The following is a 19782-nucleotide window of genomic DNA, read 5'->3' on the forward strand; positions in this document are numbered from 1 at the left end:
GAAAACAATAAAAAGATTTTTTTAAGTCAAAGATAAGCTTACAATAATTGTAAAAAAATATGTGAATTTTGTTATATATTCAATTCCTCAATTACGTTATTATTACATTATATTTTATGATCATATTTATTATTAAAATTTAGTTTATTAGGTTTTTAATTTTTTGTTGTGTAGATTTTTGACTTATTCATCGTTTTATTATTTTTTATATTTATTTTAAAAAACATCGATTTTTACAAAAATATAAATGCGTATAAGTTGAAATCCTTTTTTACTTATATCTATGAATTAATAATGGTTTATTACATAATTATTACACGATGGCCTCGCGGCTTAAGCGTCGGCCTATAGCGTCGTGGGTACGAGGTTCGAATCCGAGTCTGGCAAATACACATATTTGTTTTCAACTTGTGTATGAGTCAGAGTTTTCTCGTAAAAACAAAATCTGTTAATAAAAACCACCACTCTGTGAAGGCCCATATGATCATATTAGGATCGGACATGGTCAAAAGAAAGTAGAAGATTAATACATACCTAGATACTATTTTTTTAAATATGTTTTCATGTAAAAATGCCGTATTCACACCGCGTGATAAACCAATTAGATCAAATACAAACACACCTCTATTAATTGCTAAGCGTTTGGTGAGTGAAGCGATCAGGCGAGCATGCGATGCGTCCGATAGAGCGCCACGACGCTATTTCAGGAGGGGCGTCGCGCCGTGGACGTCGCCGTCTGACTGGCCGACCCGAAATAACCTCACCAGACCCACGCGTCAATTTCTTTCGGAGCTCTTCGGTCAAAACTTGCAGTCGGATGTGTCAGGTGGAGGTTATTGAAACTCGCCAGAGTGTTGGATTGGATGCAACACGTGCGCGAGGGATTGAGGTAGGAGCCATGATGCCACAGTATGTGTTGTTTAGCATAACTGAATTTGTTTTTTTATATTATTACATACACTCGATTACTGTAACCTCCCTATCTTTCGTTATGAAAAGGAAAACACCTCAGAGATTTCAATTAGGCTAAAGCCACATAGGCAGGTGCTTCGCTAGTGCTGAGCTAGGTGCTATGCTTGTCTACTAAAAACACTACTACCACATTGCCCGATACGTGCGTAGGTACAAATTCATTTAACATTTGAGTGCGCTCAAGTCAACAACGATATGTCACTCTCAAAACTAGCCAGAAAGCTACTTCTCACAGAGAATTTAAGTTTGAAATTCGAACTTGTTGGGTGCATAATCTCAATACATCCCATGCGTCATTATTAACCTCAAAATATACGGTGTTTGACGTTTTTCATACTGAAGAAACATCCGCCATTTTGCAAAATCACTAGGTGACACAATAAAAACAACTAACACGTTCGTTCGCCGAGAGACTCACTAGGCAGCGAGGCGCGAAGCGTGCAGTGTGACCACGATGCGATAGTAGGTATAGTGTGCGTCCGTTCGCTAGGATACGTCACCTAGCACGTAGCAACCAAGCAAGGCACCTGCCTATGTGGCCTTATCCTTAATGATAGTTAAAAATCCCACGCGGTCTTCAGGCAAATATATTGATGTATACAGAGAGGCGGCTCTCATGGTGCAGTGGGTAAGTCACTGGCCTTCCACCCGAGAGCTCTGGGTTCGATTCCCGGTCATGACAAAAACATTTATGTGTTTTTCTCAAAGCCTGGGTGTTTGTGATTGTTCAAAATTACTAACAACCATCTTGTACGAAAAAGCAAGGACATGGTTATTAATAATTCTAAAAAAAAATGTATACAGAGAATTGACAATTTCAATAATGGATATTGTGGCTTCAATAAATGATGAGTAGGTAACTCGATGTTTTTAATCTTATTTGGCTATATAACTAGAGATGGGATTCGGGAATTTCCCGACGGGAATTCTCGAGAAATTTTCGGGATTTTCCATCTCGAATCTCGAGAATTGAAATTTTTAACATTTTGGGAAATCTTGGATCTCGAGAATCTTTTCTCGGGATTTGGGATTTGTTTATTATCAACTATTAATTTAAAAAACTATTTTCTATATGGAAAAAGTGGACAGAAAACACAAAATTCCTTGGACTAATCGAGGTATTTAATACAATTAAGCCAACGTCGACTCAAAACGAGCGCAATTTTTGCAACATCAGGGAATTTTGTGTCTCAAAAGCGTACGCGATTATCAGACGCATCGATTGACAGTCTGTGTTTTTTGAAATACTATTTTAATAAGTAATGTTTTGAATTAGTTTTGTTTTCCTACTTCTATTTTGTTTGTCTTCTTACATAAATAAAAAAAATCATATTTTTTTGCAATTTGTTTGTTTTTACACAGATTTAGGATTTTTACAGTTTTTTGAAATTGCCCGATTTCTCGAGTATTCTCGAGAATTCTTTTTGGAAATCCCGAATCTCGAGAATTCAAAATTTCATCATTTCGGGAAATCCCGAATCTCGAAATTGAGATTTTCTCGGGAAATACCCAACTCATGTATATGAGTTACATAAATAATTTTGCATAAAAAACATAGTATGTCAAGTTCCTTAATATGAATTACATTGTCTTTTGTAGGATGAATAATTAAATATAAATATTATTTTTTTTTTTTATTCAACGAATAAATCAAAAATCTGCGCGATTTCAGTAAATGCGGGTTCGAGTCTCGCTGGGCATCGTGTTTTTTTCAAAAAGATTTTTTCTATTTATCGACGCATGTTTAAAAAATACAAATAATTTATAATATTATAGTTCATGATTTACTTGGAGCAATAGTGTGTATTTTAAACTATCGCGATAATAACTGGTTACACGTAAAAGTGCTGGCTGTCTCGCCAATCTCATTCTTCAAGAGTAAGCGAGACGTGATGTTGTAATTTTATAGTACTATTTGACAGTTTGTGAAAATCGGTTATAATCAAAATGAGACTGCGCGGTGTAGTTCGTTTTTTTTACCGACAGGTTCGCCACTATCGTTCTACTGCGCAGGCGCAGATATAGTACAAATACCAACTGTCGCGTGGAAAGTCAGAAGCTTCCGAACTTTTTTGATTCATGCATGCAATGTTGTAACTTGTATGATAATACATGTTTACACTTGCATCTTCTTGTTATTTTTTATTTATTTTTTATTTTATTAAGCTACGAAGTCTCAATTGAGTCTTATTTAGCTTTACGTTTAAACATACACATTTTTGAAACATTCTAGAGAATAGGCAACACTGAAACAGATAATATATTAAAAAACAAGGTCTAACAAAAGGGAAAAAGTACTTTCAAAGTTATTACGGTTCTGAAACCAAACCATGGTATACCAATAAAATGTAATATAAGGAAACAATTATCACAATTAATCGCTGTAGAGTGGACCAATATAATCCTTGGCTCGCTTGGGTACAATAAATGACCCTAGGTACCAGTGCGGAAGTGAGGTTGCAGATGTTAATCACGTTGTTTGGCAACGTCCTCTGTATGATAACCCAGAGACAGTGGCTTCTTGAAGACCTCAGTAAACAAAAGTACCAATTGCCACTGGATGTTGCGATATTTTTGGCTCAGCCTAATATCAAGGCGTTCCAGTGTGTCCAAGTGTTTCTGAGTGAGTGTGGCCTACAAGTGTAAATTGTTTTTGATTTTTTTTCTTTCCTGTAAATTTGTATTGTAATAACTGTAAGAGTAATTATTGTAATAACATCTTCTTGTTATGGCCGCGATAACGTGTACTGTCAGCAGTAAATACATGCACGTGTAAACGGGGTATTATCTTTGAATTAAAATAATATATGACAATGAATTGTATTATTTTTGTCAATTTTCCTTAAACCATTTTACAAAACAATCTTTTTATATTCTACATAATATTATTATTATAACTTAAATCTTTTGCTTTTCTAAAAAAATATCTGAATACTCTACGCTCCGCTCCATTGGCTCTGGAGCCGTAGTTCGACAACCATAAATCATTTTGCTACATTCGACTTTACAATATGTTTTTTCACAAATCCGTTTGCGAACCCAGATATCATATATCAATAAATTATATCAATATGTCTCGCCAAGTATTTATCTAAGTTAACTCTTTTTTTAACATTTGAGACAGAGCTATTCTAAAAGTCTACCCAGGAACTGAACTGGAATATCTGTATTTCCTTCAACTGAACGACAATAAAACCTAGTCCACGCTAAATTATACATTGTCCAATATTACACAATCATCTATAAACTCAACGAAACGCCTACATACTAATATATTTCTATCAAATATGAGTAGGGATTCCAATCCCGGGATCCCGAACCATTTTCGATACCTATGAATCCCGGGATTAGTAAAAAGTTGTTTAAAATAATTTAATTAAGATAATTTAATATAATTGTTGTAAAATGAAGTTTGATTTATTACCCATGTGTTGCCAATTCATTTAACTTTTTCACATACATTAATAAAAATGAGAAAGATTGGAAAAAACAATGCTTCGCAATTTTAAGAAAGTGATTCCACCATGTTTTTTAACGCATTCGCTGCTAACTATATAATGAGATTTTAATTGCCCCCTTTAAAATGCACGTTAATTACTTCGATCGGCCGCCTGGCAATTACGCGCATGCGCGTCTTCAGCGTCCAAAGTATTAATACTTGTTGCATGTCATTTTTTTTTTATTTTAATTGAACTTTTTTTGTTTTTTTTTCATAAATAAATAAAACTGTTTTACTTCCGCGTTATTATTTATACATATTACAATATTATTTACTCCATTAAACCTATGTATTTCCAAGATTGAACGTCGATAAATGTCTTAAATATTATAAACTATACTAAAATTATTTTTGACCGATTTTATCAACGTTATTTGTATATATAGAAATTTTATATTAACTATTGAAAAAAATGCCATTCCCGGGATCGTCAAATCGTAAACCCGAAATCCCGGGATCAAGATTTTGGCTCGAGATTGGATTCACTAAATATGAGTATATAATTTGGTCAGGCCACATCGTACAAACAACATAATATTAATTATATTAATACTATCGACCGAAGGTACTTGATGGAACTTGAATTTAAATTCTAATGGATTTTAGTTTTGTACTACCTATTCCATTTGAGTCGTTTTTTGCGACCCGGGTTTCGCCTTTCGGCATCTACAGGCACTGTGTACACTCACCAAAAGGCAAACACACACTGACTTATATAACAAATCAATACAATAAAGTAGTTAAAAACTTTATCACCTACCTAATAAGTCAATAAAAAAAATATGTAACAAACAAATTATGAATAGTTGACGTGAAACACTTTATATTTATATAAAATTTGATATTTATTTACAAGTAAATAATATATCTTGATCTGACGTAGACATAATACTTTATATAATTTGTTACATTTTTAATGGTCATAATAACTAAAGCTTGTAACATATGTACTACGTATGTACTCAAAACGCTTATCTTAGTAGCGAGGAATAGATTAAATGCAAATTTAATTAACGCATGCTCACTATGTTAATAAAGATTAAATATAATTACATTTTAACAATGAATATACATTTATTTGCATGGTTGAATGAATTAAGTAAAAATTAGTAAGGTGATAAATAACACAGTTTACCAATTATTACCACAATATAAAATTATTAATTTACTATCATGTAACTATATCTATTTGTTTTAGGCAATAGTTATTTATATATCGTCACCCTAGTTCTATCGTACTGTAATATGCGTTTTATTATATTTTGAATAGAGAATTAGAAGTTGTTCAACGCGTGCGTGCTACCTGTGCTCCTATAAGGCTGTGAGAAGTGGCATATTACAAAGCTTCAAAAGTCTCGGCGTTAGAGCTTTGAGAATAGATGTCTCCACCGAATATTAAGGTTACACTGTTACGACCGCTTTACTGATACTCGAGCTCGTGAGCGGACACAGCAGGCCTCGATGATCACGAAAAGGCGCTTCAAGTGGCTGGGACATGTGTTCCGGATGTCGCCAGAGAGTGCAACGCTTCGTACCCTTGCGGCACAACCTCAAGGGTTCCGTCGCCGTGAGTGGCCCACCCTCACCCTATACAAACTACAAAACCGACATACGCGCTGTTAAGTCTGACATAGCGAGAAGCGTGTGAGTTGGCATTGGACTGAGGGAAATGGCATGAACTTGTACTTGCCTTATGCCCCAACGCTGGGGCTTGAGGTTTACCCAACTCTACAACCAACGTATTATTGTCTGTGGTCATTTGTATGGCACAGACAATAATACAAAGCGGAAATAAGAGTTAACAAATCAGTTGTATTTTCGGCCTAGGACAGTACATGAAAGTACGTCAAATATTCACTCGTAACTCTTACGTAACATAACATCAATACCAACATGTCATCATTCTTTAATGCCGTGCATCAAACATCTATAATCTAAAATGTAGTGCTACAATATAAACCCAAGAAAATACAACACTGTGTCTTATTTTTATTGTGCCCCGAACATATAATATCACACACACACACACACGACACAGCCTTCTACATACAATTAATAGATCACACACATACAATACAACAAAAGATCTAACGTCTATAACTAGTGGTTATATATTTGGTATAATTAAAATCAGTAAAAAATTTAAATAAAAATAAATAAAATACATACATAAACGAAACCACGCCACTGTTGTGCCAAAGAAAGATTTTAGATGAACACAATGCACCCTCTCTTTCTGTCTAGACATCAAGTATAAATTTTTAAATATTATTGTCATTCTGAAAATAAAATAAATTTTGTTTTATAACCATTTTATAATACTTTAAAATATTATTACGTTACATTTTCCGGATATTATATTCTCACAAATCATCAACTTTATACATTGATGCTAATGATAATATTAGGGATTTTGATTTATTTTAGATTGTAAAATTTATATTAGCTGTAGTGATATTATTGTAATTTATGAAGACATTATGCAGACCCACAAATATTCATCATTCTCACATGTATTTTGGCCAAACTTCAAATCTTAATTGTATTTATAGTTATTCTATTTATCATAGTGGCCATCTGGTGGATGGAATGATATCGCTTTAAAACCGAACTTTTCCAATGAAATGTATTTATTATTAGGCCGATAATAGCTCACTATAGCAGTGATAGCCAAGCGTTAGATGGCGGACTCTCCATAACCCGTGAAGTCATACATTTTGCGCCCCTAAAAAATATTTAAAACAACAGCAACTTATCTATATAATTTGTAAAATAACGTTATATTATCATCATTAAAGGCGCAATATTTCTTTCCCACCCCCAAAATAGACGTAAATGACAGTCTTAAAAGTTAAATTAAAATGTCACTCTGGTGAGAAGCCAAAAATGTAGAAAGACTGTAGCTCAGCTAGATCGAAGCTAAGAAAAAAGTGGAGAATGCTAAATACTGAAGAAAATTGCGGAGGCTCAATTTTGACTATAGGCGTTATTGGAAGAAGAAATACATAAATCACCATTGTTAATATTGAAAGTCCTAGCAGTTGTGATAAGCCTTCTTCTTCGGCCATATCCACCCCTTACATGGGGCATATGGACACCACGAGGCGACCCCAAGAATCACTGTCGCTCGCCAGTCTTCATGCTTCTTACTCTCAGCGTGATTTTTTGTAAATATATTGCCCCATCTATAATGCTACAGAGACCATAATATATTGTTAAAGCTTTGTGATATTGTTAAATTAAAAAATATTCACTTATCATTTTCCAACTATTTCAATTAATAATGTAATCGTCTTGTTATACATATATGTTTTTGTATTCGCAATCAGACCGCCATGTCTATTATAAACATGATCAAATACTACGTAAATAAGTTTTTATTTTCTTGTTTAGCGGTCGCGTAATATTCTTCCTATTATCACTAGTTCGCAGATATAAAAATGTTGATGAACACTATCCTAGAGGAAGTTTCAAGAAGTTGTATTTTAGAGCTTTCTGAAAAATTCACTAATGTCCTTTATTTGTTGTATGTATTTGATAACCACAATTAACGCAAAATACAGTTAAAAAAATTATTCATAATATTGTTTATTGTAATTACATTACAGCTATAAGTTCTAAATTATCAAGATCGCCATTCGCTCCAAAAAGATTGACGATCACTACACTATAATGATGCTTCATGTATTATTGTACATGCTAAATATATTTACATATGTGCGCACTACATCTTCCAGGAATTATATTATAAAATATATTTTTATGACAGTATTCTTTTGGATCAGACGTCAAACATGTTCAGGAAAATACAACATGCCTTTCTCGCATTGTTTAATTATTAAGTATTTGTACACAGGCGCTGATGCAAAAATATACCTACTGGCAGAAAGCGCATACATGGTCTCGAAAACCGACTGTTAACTACGCGTAACAAAAACTTACTACTATCTGAACAGTTTTGTTACACCACTAAAAATTTGATTTAAATCTTTATCCTGTTTGTGTATTATCCAAAAAATCCAACTATAGACTGTATTCTAAAATGTCTAGTCCAGGCCAAATCTCTGTAAATATCTTGTAAAATTCCTGTCGTGAAAATAATATGTTCATACCAAAATTAATGTAATTATTTTTAGTTAATTTAGTAGAAAATGTGGTTAACTGTTGTTTTTAAATTTAGGATCCGTACTGAGAAGCAGCGTGATGGTATACCGTTTCATAGTTATGGTAATATTAATAAAATTGAGATTCTACTGTGCCATACGCAAGAAATACGGCTTCATTTTGCCGAACAATACACACTCTATTTATATGATTACTCTGAGAGAAGAAATGATTAAGCAGAAAAAAATAACTGTCACTCCACAGCCTGAGTTGAGAATTTAAAGAAGCTAAATGATAAGTTGTGGTTGTTTCAATATAAAAATAATGATACCTATTACCCTCCCGACAATAATGTCGTTAAAAATTAAAGCTTATATTATTAAATAAATAATATATATTAACAATAACGCCTAATGCCTGGTCCACACCGGCAACAAGTCGCGCGACAACTCGTTAAATTTTACGATAATTATCATAATTGCTTAAGAAATTTTACGATAATTATCATGCTTATCGTAAAATTTAACGAGTTGTCGCGCGACTTGAGCCAAACTCAGCCTACTACACATACCTTCCTAAAACTGTCACTGAAAGACTGGTTGTGTGAATGGACTTTTAGCGACAAACGGAATACTTAATTGCATTGTCTCCAACGGAATCACGTGATCTTCAGTCATGCCGTTAATTAAGTGGAATATTATTCTCTCGCCGCTGCATATTATCTGTGGGTGAATCTTGCTGACTCCTTGGTGACAGGGCACGCTCATCGCATCACCACGTTGGTGCGTTTGACCCCGGAGTCTGATTTTCGTGTTGTGTCGGTTTGTTTTGTTTTTTTCGTGTGTTTAGACAATGACGCACGACGGGCACGCGACACTCTTTACACGTCGCACAGCCGTGACGAGTGACCTATTAAAAACTCATACGAGACAATAATAATATCTTCACATCATATTATTGACTTTGTAAAGGGCGTAATCCACACAAATCAAATTTTACAGGAGGCACAAAAACTTTATTGTTGTGGTTTTCACTCAAAGTTAAAATACAAAATAGACATTACCTTGAAGTGCATGATAATTAATAATTTGTTTTTTATATCCCTAATCTGATATTAATTATTCAGTTAATTAAAAAAAAGATCAACAAAAACAACCGTTAAAGCGTCAATTACATTGAGCTACTTTACGAGCTGTTTGTTGTCGAATATAAAAGCGGGCGATTCAGCTACTGCGATTATGATGATGACACATAAAACTTTCCATTCGCTGAGAAGCCACAAGCTAGCGACTATTTTGGGAGGATTTAGGATTTACCGGGAGGTTGCTACTGCGCTCTACTGCTCAGACGCAGTAGGCCCACACGCCGGCGTGTAGCGTATAAAGTTGACCGGCTTTCCCGATAGAGTGTTTACAATCTGCTTGTTAGCTTGTTCGATGATTACACTGGGCGACTTTACAGGCAGATTGTAAATTCGCCAACAAACAGCTCGTAAAGTAGCTCAATGTAATTGACGCTTAAGACGTTTTTCCCATGGCACTTCCTTCTTCTTTTTTTTAAATTGCTTTAGCTAAATTTAGATAATAAATCGGCATTTTCATCTTACATCCTTTAGACACAACGTGTATTTTGTCGTGTAGGTACTAGAGGTGAGTTGGAAATACTGTCACCAGTTTATGTACTCGAGTATCGGATGAAACTACCCATACTCAGTATGTGTGGCCCAATAAACTTGTTCCAAAAAACTTGTGATGATATTATCAACCCGAGTCGCTGGCTAGTTGGGCGAGGTAGCACTTGAATATAGCTATATTTTAATTTATTAGTCTATGCATGCAAATGACATCATCTTAATTCTTATGTATGCATAAATAGGTCATATATTTTCTGTAGCAGCATATTATTCCCTCGGAAATGTGGTGAGGTGACTTGAGGTGACGCAGTTTACAATAAAAAAAATCATTGTTATTCATTTTATGTTAACAAGAATATTATAACATAAAAACAACACATAAATTTAAAATTTTATAATAAATAGGACATTTCGAAAACCCCAGCTCAGTGTATTTTTAGCGATTCTGTTGAAGCCGATATTTCAAAGTTAAGAGTTAAGTTTTAGTTCCAGTTTAGTACGAGACTTATGTCGCATACGCACGCCAACCGCTCTATATAGTATTCCAAATACTGGTAAGTATTTTGGAACAAGTTTTGATACTAAGTATTTTTTTATACTTGTAGTAAGTATACTTAGTCTTCAAATTCGACCAGTTTTCCCACCTCTAGTAGGTACCACGTTATTATGCAATAAAACCTATTTTGAAAAAACTGAGGGTTACGCCCTTTTTTCCTTTCGAAAGACGATATCCAATGAATTATCGTAAGTACCTAATAATTGTTTATTTATTACAAACAATTACATAAACCTTCCAGACGCTAGCAGGTTACTTCGAAGAGTTAAATAAAACCAGTGAAAAACTTATTAAACAGTATTGACAATTAGAAAAAAAAAGATGCGCATTCTCACAAACTGAGTGAAAAATATTGACCAAAGCATAAAAAATCCCTGCATGTATTATTTAAAAAATATATTTTTTTTATCGTAGGGGTTCTTCTCTACGTTACTAAGCGCGCCACTAGCTACTTATGTACTTTACGAGATAGGAGCCCACGTATTTTCCGTAAATGCAGCGTTTTTCTTTAGTTTGACGCTAGGATCCCGTTAAAAGATAATACCAATATATATAACAATAATTACTGACAATGGTATACCAACCTGTGCAAATTAATTTGTAGGTAGGTACTATGAATTGCAATGCCATACATAATTTTAAATCCCGGGATTACAGGACTGATATTTTCCTCCCCCGGGATCCCGGGTTTAGATAACACCTGACTAATTTATTAAATACAATATATACATTGTTAATTGGTGACGTTTCATATTTTCGAATTTTCTTTTATTACACACATTTTTGGTACCGCAATACAGTGAAAATTAAAAGATTCGTGGGGTGTTTCTTTTTGATTTAAATACACATTTTTTTATTAAACCAATTGCTTTCTTTAAAATCTCAGGCTTCGGAAACACTTTTTCACATAGTATATCAATACCCTAGTTATATAGGGAACCAACTCAAAAATTTAATGCCATTCGATGTAAAGTCTTTTCTTTATAATTCAACAAAAAAAAATGTCTTCAACGGGTCATAAAATCAAATATCCTTTTATGGGATTAATCATTAATTCAATTAAAAACGGGAACATCTGGGTTGCTTATCTACTAAAATATAAATTTCATTATAATATAAAATAAATACATTTATTTAAAAATTCAAGGCTTTTTTAACATTGAAATGAGAATTTGTGCAAAATTTTCAAACGCCGTTATCTTAGAGCAAGGTATTTTGAGTAGTTTCCCTATACAACAAAGACAGCGATGAAAAACTTATGGCATGCGTTTGAAGTGAAAAAATACCTATAATAATAATAAATGACAGATCGCATTGTATAAAAAATTGCAGTCAAATACTTTTCAATAATAATTATTACGTTTAATGTAAATATATAATTACATAGGTCGGTCCTTAGGCCTCATGCATAACATATAATATTATCACACTAACCTCATCAGGCGGCGGGGGAAGCCGCACCGCGATTCTCTGATTTTGACCGATTTACATTGCTTGACACCAACCACTGTAGCGAGAGAATGCCTCATCTGATTTCATTTATACCCACAAAAGTAAGAAACAATAAATTGGAGGAATTAGTACCTAGTAGTAATTTTGGCTGGCAGTTTCAAATTGGTGGACCGAAGCGTATGGCGTAATTGAAAAAAGTGATAAAGCTATATTACCTATATGCGTGCTATGTTCATATAAATTGTAGAATCTACTTAAAGAATTTTTCGATTTTTCTTTAGACCATATCAAATGAAATATCATAAATTTAAATCAAAATAAAAGCAATACATACCTAATTAATTATGTAACATTGTTTATACTCACTTTATCGTCGTCACATTAGCTAACTACTTATATGACATTTTTGTTGTTGTTAAATCATTAGATATTAAATGTCTGAGACACTATTAATTGAAACATGACCGCAATATTTGCTACTTCGCGAAAATAATTACGTAGTAGCAAACCAATTATTTCGTTCATTTGATCAAAAACTATAAAACTGCTTTCTTTCGAAAAAGAAAATAAATGTATAAAAATAATGTGGGTATAGTACACCAAAAATGTCATTATGATTGCCCAAATTTATACATTTACATTAATGATGGATTGTGAATCATTTCGCGAATTGTGTACAAGCACTAAACTACTAATAAAAAGTTTCTTAGCTGACAAAAATATATTGTAATATAGAACAGCATGCATATGAAGGGGTGTACAAGTTCACGTATCTCGGATCCAGCCTAAATACCCAAAATAAGACAGCAGAGGAGATAAAAATCCGCCTTATCTCCGGGAATAAATGCTGGCATGCCTGCAAGCGACTGGTGGGGTCGAAAATTCTAGGCCGAAGAAGTAAACTACTAATTTATAAAACAATTATAAGGCCAGTGGTCACTTATGGCTGTGAGACTTGGTGCTTAACTCAAAACAAGGAAAACAAATTAACTGTCTTCGAGCGCAAAATACTCCGCAAAATCTTTGGACCCACGTTGGAAAATGGGAACTACAGAATAAAAATGAACCACGAAAGAGCTGATTGAACAGCAAACAATCATAAGATACTGTAAGTCCCAAAGACTACGATGGGCGGGACATGTGGAGAGAATGCCTGAAGTTAGAGCGCCAAGGATCATGACGAAGTGGCTACCCCAACGGAAGAGACCCAGAGGCCGTCCAAGAAGGAGATGGGCTGACGCCGTAGAAGTGGACTGGCTTCATATAGGAAGACCCGGTAACTGGAGAAGTGTTTCGAGAGACCGGAGCCACCCCGGGATGTAGCGCCGTGGAAGAATATAGGTAATTATAGAAAATTAAAACTTATCTCGAAATTTAACGGGATCCCGGAATAATTATAACCCTATTGTGTGACATTATGTAAGGTAAAACGTATTGATAGTAGAGGAATATTTTTAATTCGATATCAACAGTTTGACCTAAATGCGAACTAAACTTCCTGTGAAATTATCACCATTTTTGCATTACAAATAGTTAGTTACCTTGTTACGTAACGCTTTCGTTTCGCTTTGAAAGTGAACGGGTAATTTATTGCAAACGTGTAATCAAAAATGTCAACTATATACTACTCACCTAACCGCAAACTATCGCAAAGGGCCTCCTTATCAATCATTATAAATCTACATAAAATGAGAATGCTTATATAAGCATACAGAGAATTTTGTTATGTATTTAGAAGAAATTCTCGATATTATTAAATCCAGATGTCTTCAGTGGCGCATTTAGTGACGTAGAGGTTCTGACTGATTTTTAGTCCCTTTATGACAATTTCACTTCCACAAAATCTGCTATAAAATATTCACAATCTCTTAGTTACGTACGATCTGTCTACTCTCACGGATAGTCAGTGATTTTGGCATTATTGAATGATTCCGTGAAGTCTAAATTTATAAATTTAACTGGCGTTTACGTGGTAGAACTCTATTATAATGATGTGTATATAGCCAAAAACACATATTAACGTAAATAACTCAATAAACTAGAATTAACAAAAATAAATTTATTTCAAAACCATTAAATTGATAGATACGAGTATTATTAAAAAAACATCAGTTTCACAGAAATATGCAGCTTTTATATTTTGGTATAATATGTAATTTAAAAACTGGTTTGAACTGTTTGGAGACCCCCTTTTAAATTATTTCTTGTCGAATCGGTTGCGACATTTGCGTCAAATAATCTCACCGTTATGCCGGGTCCACACTGGCAACATGTCGCCGTCAACCTCGTTAAATTTTACGATAAGTATGATAATTATCGTAAAATTTCTTAAGGAATTATGGCAATATTATCGTAAAATTTAACGAGGTTAGAAATAGAATTGATAAGAAGATTTCAGAAGGCTAACTTCCAGGATATATTTCTTTATTATATTCCACACTGCAACAGGTAAGAGCTCCAATGACCGTAGTGTAGTGAAACAGTAGTGTAGTGAAACAGTAGTGTAGTTAATAATATAAGTAAAACAATCACAAATACCGACGCTTTGAGAAAATCACATAAATTTATTGTGACCTCACCGGTAATCGAAGCTGGAGCCCTCGGTTGAAAGGCCACTGTCTTACGCACTAAAAAGGATGTGATCAAATATAAATGTTGGAACCATACTACTCCGCATTAAATAAATGACACACTTTAATATGAAACTTTCGTTGTTAAAACAAAACATTAGAACAATATTAATTGTCAGTGTTTCCTCAATCATAACTAGATCTGTAGTGTTTGTTTTGATTGGTAATTACGACAATATCTATTGTAATATATGTACTGCATTAATATAAATGAGAAGGACAATCTATGAATCCTCACTCATCTCATCGAGTCTATCACGAGACGTGCTGCTATTGTCGCGAGTTCTTCAGTCGGCATGACAGAACAGATAATAAATAGAATACCGATAGACTATATTCAATACGCCGCATCTTGATGCAGGGTTTTGAATGTGTGAGTGTCCTACGAAAATGAAGCACGCATTATGCACGTGCAATAGTGTGTGTAATACACATAAATGAGCGTAAATGCATAAACCGAGAGCAGTTTTTAGTATTCGACGTAAAACGTATTCTTAACACGTGTGTAAGTTTAACCCGGATTCTTCCTTACTCGAGTCGATTACCTGCTTCGCCTTACCCGTTATATATTTCAGTTCCCATTATTTCTGAGTTCCCTGGTCGGCATAGTACATCCGTTAGTCCACTCGAATCAAGTCTTTCAGTGCATTCTTATAATTCATCTATTGATCATATCGACATCAACAGTACATCATTACCTTGCGATTATAATCTCACGTCATGATCCTTACCATTGCATTTATTTCATTCGTGTAACAACGTGAAACGACGATCTACCTCCAAATAAACAACCTTAAAAATCATAGGAAATTTCATATAAATATGGAGATATGTTTAAAGATAGATTAGTAATTTATTTTTCTTTTGGATTTCATACCAAAAAGAAAATTCTCCCAACAATACTAGTATGAGTTGGAAAATTTGATAAAATTTAAATTAAAATAACTACAAGTTCAAACGACTTATGTCAAAATTTTAGTGAGATCCGACGGATGGTCAACGCTTGACAGCCATATATAAATCGCACACTTTCGCATTTGCAGTACCTAGCTAAATCGAGTTTCGTGCCATTTTTATGTTATACGAGTAGTTAACGGTCGCGAAGTTCAAAACTAAGTTGGATGAAGTTTGCGGAAACCTTACACTAGCGTTAAAGACTGTTTATTTCTGGATAAACAAGTTTAAGCGTTTCCATTATAATATCATAGCTGCGAAAGTTTTATCGAATATCTGCGGAACTACGGATCCCCCGTTAAAGTCCTTAACCGGTTCTATGCCTTCAACGAGTTTTCTCGCTCTACGAGACCGTGATCGACAGGCCGCACATACAAATTTCACATGTGATCTCGTCCGACTTTAAACTCAAATTATTAGCAACTGTCGATTGATTTGCATAATCTCAAAATTTAAATACACAGTGAATAATAATTATGAAATACTAACCCACAACTTATCGGTAGTACGGCGATTTTAGTGAGAGCTTCGCTCTACAACTGTCAGTGTGGATATGTGCTGACGTGGCCTGTCAGATACTGCCATAGTAATATCGTGAAGAAGATAGAAAAGGAATATAGAATAAGAATAAGGATATAAGAATCATAGAAAAGGTTAAAACTGCATACAGCTTTATAAAATCGCAAGTCAAGATATTATGGTCCTATAATACAGCGCTGTCAAATTGCAGCTAATACGTCAAGTAGAACAGCGCTTCCTCTCTAATTCTTAGAAAAAGAGACCAATTATTTTAAAACCTTATATACCTACAGCTTGAATACCACCGACACACATTATAGTTAACCAACATAATAATAGACCGAATAGGACCGATAGAAATGGGACCAGTCTCAGGAAATAAAAACTAGAATTGAGATCGAAAAGGAGAGCCTTTCTCAAAATAAGACTCCTCCTTAGCAATCGAGACCTTAACCTAGGTCTGAGACTGCGTATGGTACGTTGTTATGTTCTCTCAATTCTTTTCTATGCTATGGAAGTATGGACGCTAAACCAAGAGATGTCACGGAGACTTGAGGCTTTCGAGATGTGGCTGTATAGACGCATCCTCAAAATTCCTTGGACTGACCGGGCGACAAATGTTAAAGTTCTCAATCGAATGGGGAAGGACCGTGAAGTTCTACGTAGTAGCAAAACCAGGAAACTACAGTACCTCGGCCACATTATGAGAGGACAAAGGTACAGCATTCCCCAACTTGTCATTCAAGGAAAGATCAATGGTAAGCGTAGCAGAGGACGGCGCCACATTTCGTGGCTTAAGAGCCTCCGTGATTGGTACGAGTGCAGCTCCACTGTACTGTTTCGGGTAGTAGACGACAAATATAAGATCGCCTTGATGGGGGCCGACCTCCGCTAGGGGATGGCACAATATGAAGAAGAAACATAATAATATATTTAATACTAACAATAGTTACAAGAATATGAATATAGCTCTTCGCCTTCGGTACGCCTGGAAGTCCAAAAGATTCTTAGTATACGACTCACCACACCTTAAAAGCATCGATCCTTTTCGAACCGCTGCCTTTATCGTCCATCAGTTGGTTACGACATATGACAAATAGCAAGCTTTGGCACGAGATGGATTTTAGTCAACATTGAATATTCATAAATGTCTGTCTTCCCATATATTATCCAGCCGTTATATTGCAAGACTCAGGTACCAACAAATCATTGAAGAATTAAGGGCCCACATGCTCAGCGTAGGTCAAAATGGAGCTTTTATGGAATTTTCAGAGCATAACCCTGAATTTTCCTTAAACGTTGTAGATAATCGATTTATATAATTTTGAAGCCTTATTATCCTTTATATTTATTTTAAATATTTTTAATGACTGCATAAAGTATTTTTATTACATAAAAGAGTATTCCTTTAAACCTCTCGCTCTAATGTTTTAGAATATAGTCATATTTCAGTACGTTCACGTGAAGTGGTGTTAAGATTTTTTTAATTTATTAATTTTTAAATGCATTTACAAAACCATTAGTAAAATAATGTTAACATTATATAGTGACATATTTACGATAAAAAAATATATTTTATAATCTTTTTGATCCCAAATTTGACAAGAATTAGGCATTTTATTATTAAAAAATGGGCACGACTAACACATTTGAAGATAATTCTAAAGATATTAATTATAAGCTATGTCTTTCACCATTGAAATGTGATAAATATCCTATGAATAATGATTGCTTTATAATAATTATTGACCTAGGAATAAGGTAGTATTTTTTTGAAATACGCCATTTCTATTGGCATTTCCCAGTGGCTAAACTACAACATACGGCCGTAGCCATAAATTGACAAACGATAAATGAAGTAGGGAGTAAGATCATGGTAATACGCGTGTTTGAACATGTACCGTTTTTAAAAAAAAAAAAAAAATTCGGTTAGGTTAGTAACAATTGATAATGGACTTGATTAACAACGTAAGTCGTAATAGAAGAATGTTAAGAATATCCGTACCCTAATAGGCTCTTCATTGATATCCAATGACAACTTGATGAGTATAATGTGCAGATATGAACTGCTCATGAAAATCAGAAGACTGTCATATTACTAAGCAGAGATTACAAAAATATTCCATCTAATTTAATTCGAAAACCATTAAGTATTGACTGTTTATATAGCTATACCATCTCTTAAAATGGATATAATTAAAAACACAATATAACTTTACTATCAGTTATTAGGTATAAGTATTAAATACATATCTACAATGTAAACTAAAATTATTAATTTCAGTAACTATATAAGTTTCAGAAATTAACATTGTAAGCGTACTTACAAGAACATAATGTATATATGTGCAGTTTATTTGGTTCATAATGAGTATTAACAAATTATTATGGTCCGTAGAGAAACAATGTTTTACATAATGTAAACAAATTAATAACTACTTGAAAAATCCCATCCACCGATATACTTAATTCTTATTACTTACTATGAATTATATGTTGGCTAAGGCATCCAATTAACTAAGGGCAAAATATTACACAGTTTTCGTTTTTTGACCAATAACTGACCCGTTAACGTTAACGGGTTTAATCTGCCAGTTTCTCACTTTTGGTAAGTAAATTTAGCTTTTCATTCATCCAACATAGGGCTTAATTAGAATATTAAATTTGAAAACGTTCCTATTCACCCCGTTTTACCATAATATGTATATCTGTGATGTTAAATTATGTATTGACAATATATTTAAACAATTGAACAACACATTTTAAATCAGAGTGGACGCACTAGACTATAATCTAGATATCGTAACAAGAACTGAAATTTATGACAAGAGGGAACGCATGAAAAGAAAGCATTCGGACCGTTTATCTTAATATAAACTTGACAAATTCCACACGGTATTTTTGATTCTTATGAGTAATTCGGCGCAATATATCAGAGGGGCAAGTGGGGACAGTCTTTGATGTACTCGACCGCAGAAGAGATTCATCTACTATTAATAAACCGCCAGACATATCACGGAACATCAAACTATCCTGCGAATCGATGCGTTACTCAATTTCGTCGCCCACGCGCTAATTCCAACGAAGACGAAAAACGTGTGATTTTACAACGATTTTATTAGATCGTATTCTTGTTTGTCCGGTGGTTGTTTATCAAGTACAAATCTTGCAATTGATTTTTAACTAACTTCCCGACTAGCTAGACATTTGAAACTTTTAGAATATATCAGAACACGATGCAGTCTTTTAATACTTTAAACCTTCTTTAAGTATAATTGAATTCATTTTCAGTTAATTCTGTTTGGTATGAACGGTTATTTTAGAAGAAATCCGTAAAAAGTAAAACACTATTGGTTGCTAGGGGTCTGGGGTCCAAGCAACTAAATTATATATACGTGCGTTACTATGGAAATCAATATGAAATGTCAAAATGACAATTCTGTATTCTATATTTATTCAGTAG

The 19782-nt window shown here is 34.0% G+C and overlaps 1 protein-coding gene across 1 annotated transcript in view; it reads right to left on the reverse strand.

Moving 5' to 3' along the window:
- Nucleotides 1-19133, reverse strand: part of LOC147078930 (trypsin-1-like) — a 68495-nt gene extending 49362 nt beyond the window's left edge. The window contains exon 1 of the mRNA XM_085951401.1: nt 18803-19133. The gene's annotated coding sequence lies outside the window, so the exon portion shown is untranslated. The remainder of the gene's footprint in view (nt 1-18802) is intronic.
- Nucleotides 19134-19782: the final 649 nt, after the last annotated feature.

Source organism: Rhyacophila brunnea, unplaced genomic scaffold (genome assembly GCF_057557595.1).
Source record: "Rhyacophila brunnea isolate RB1 unplaced genomic scaffold, BYU_Rbru_1.0 scaffold_10, whole genome shotgun sequence".
In the NCBI taxonomy this organism is placed as follows: Eukaryota; Metazoa; Arthropoda; class Insecta; order Trichoptera; family Rhyacophilidae; genus Rhyacophila; species Rhyacophila brunnea.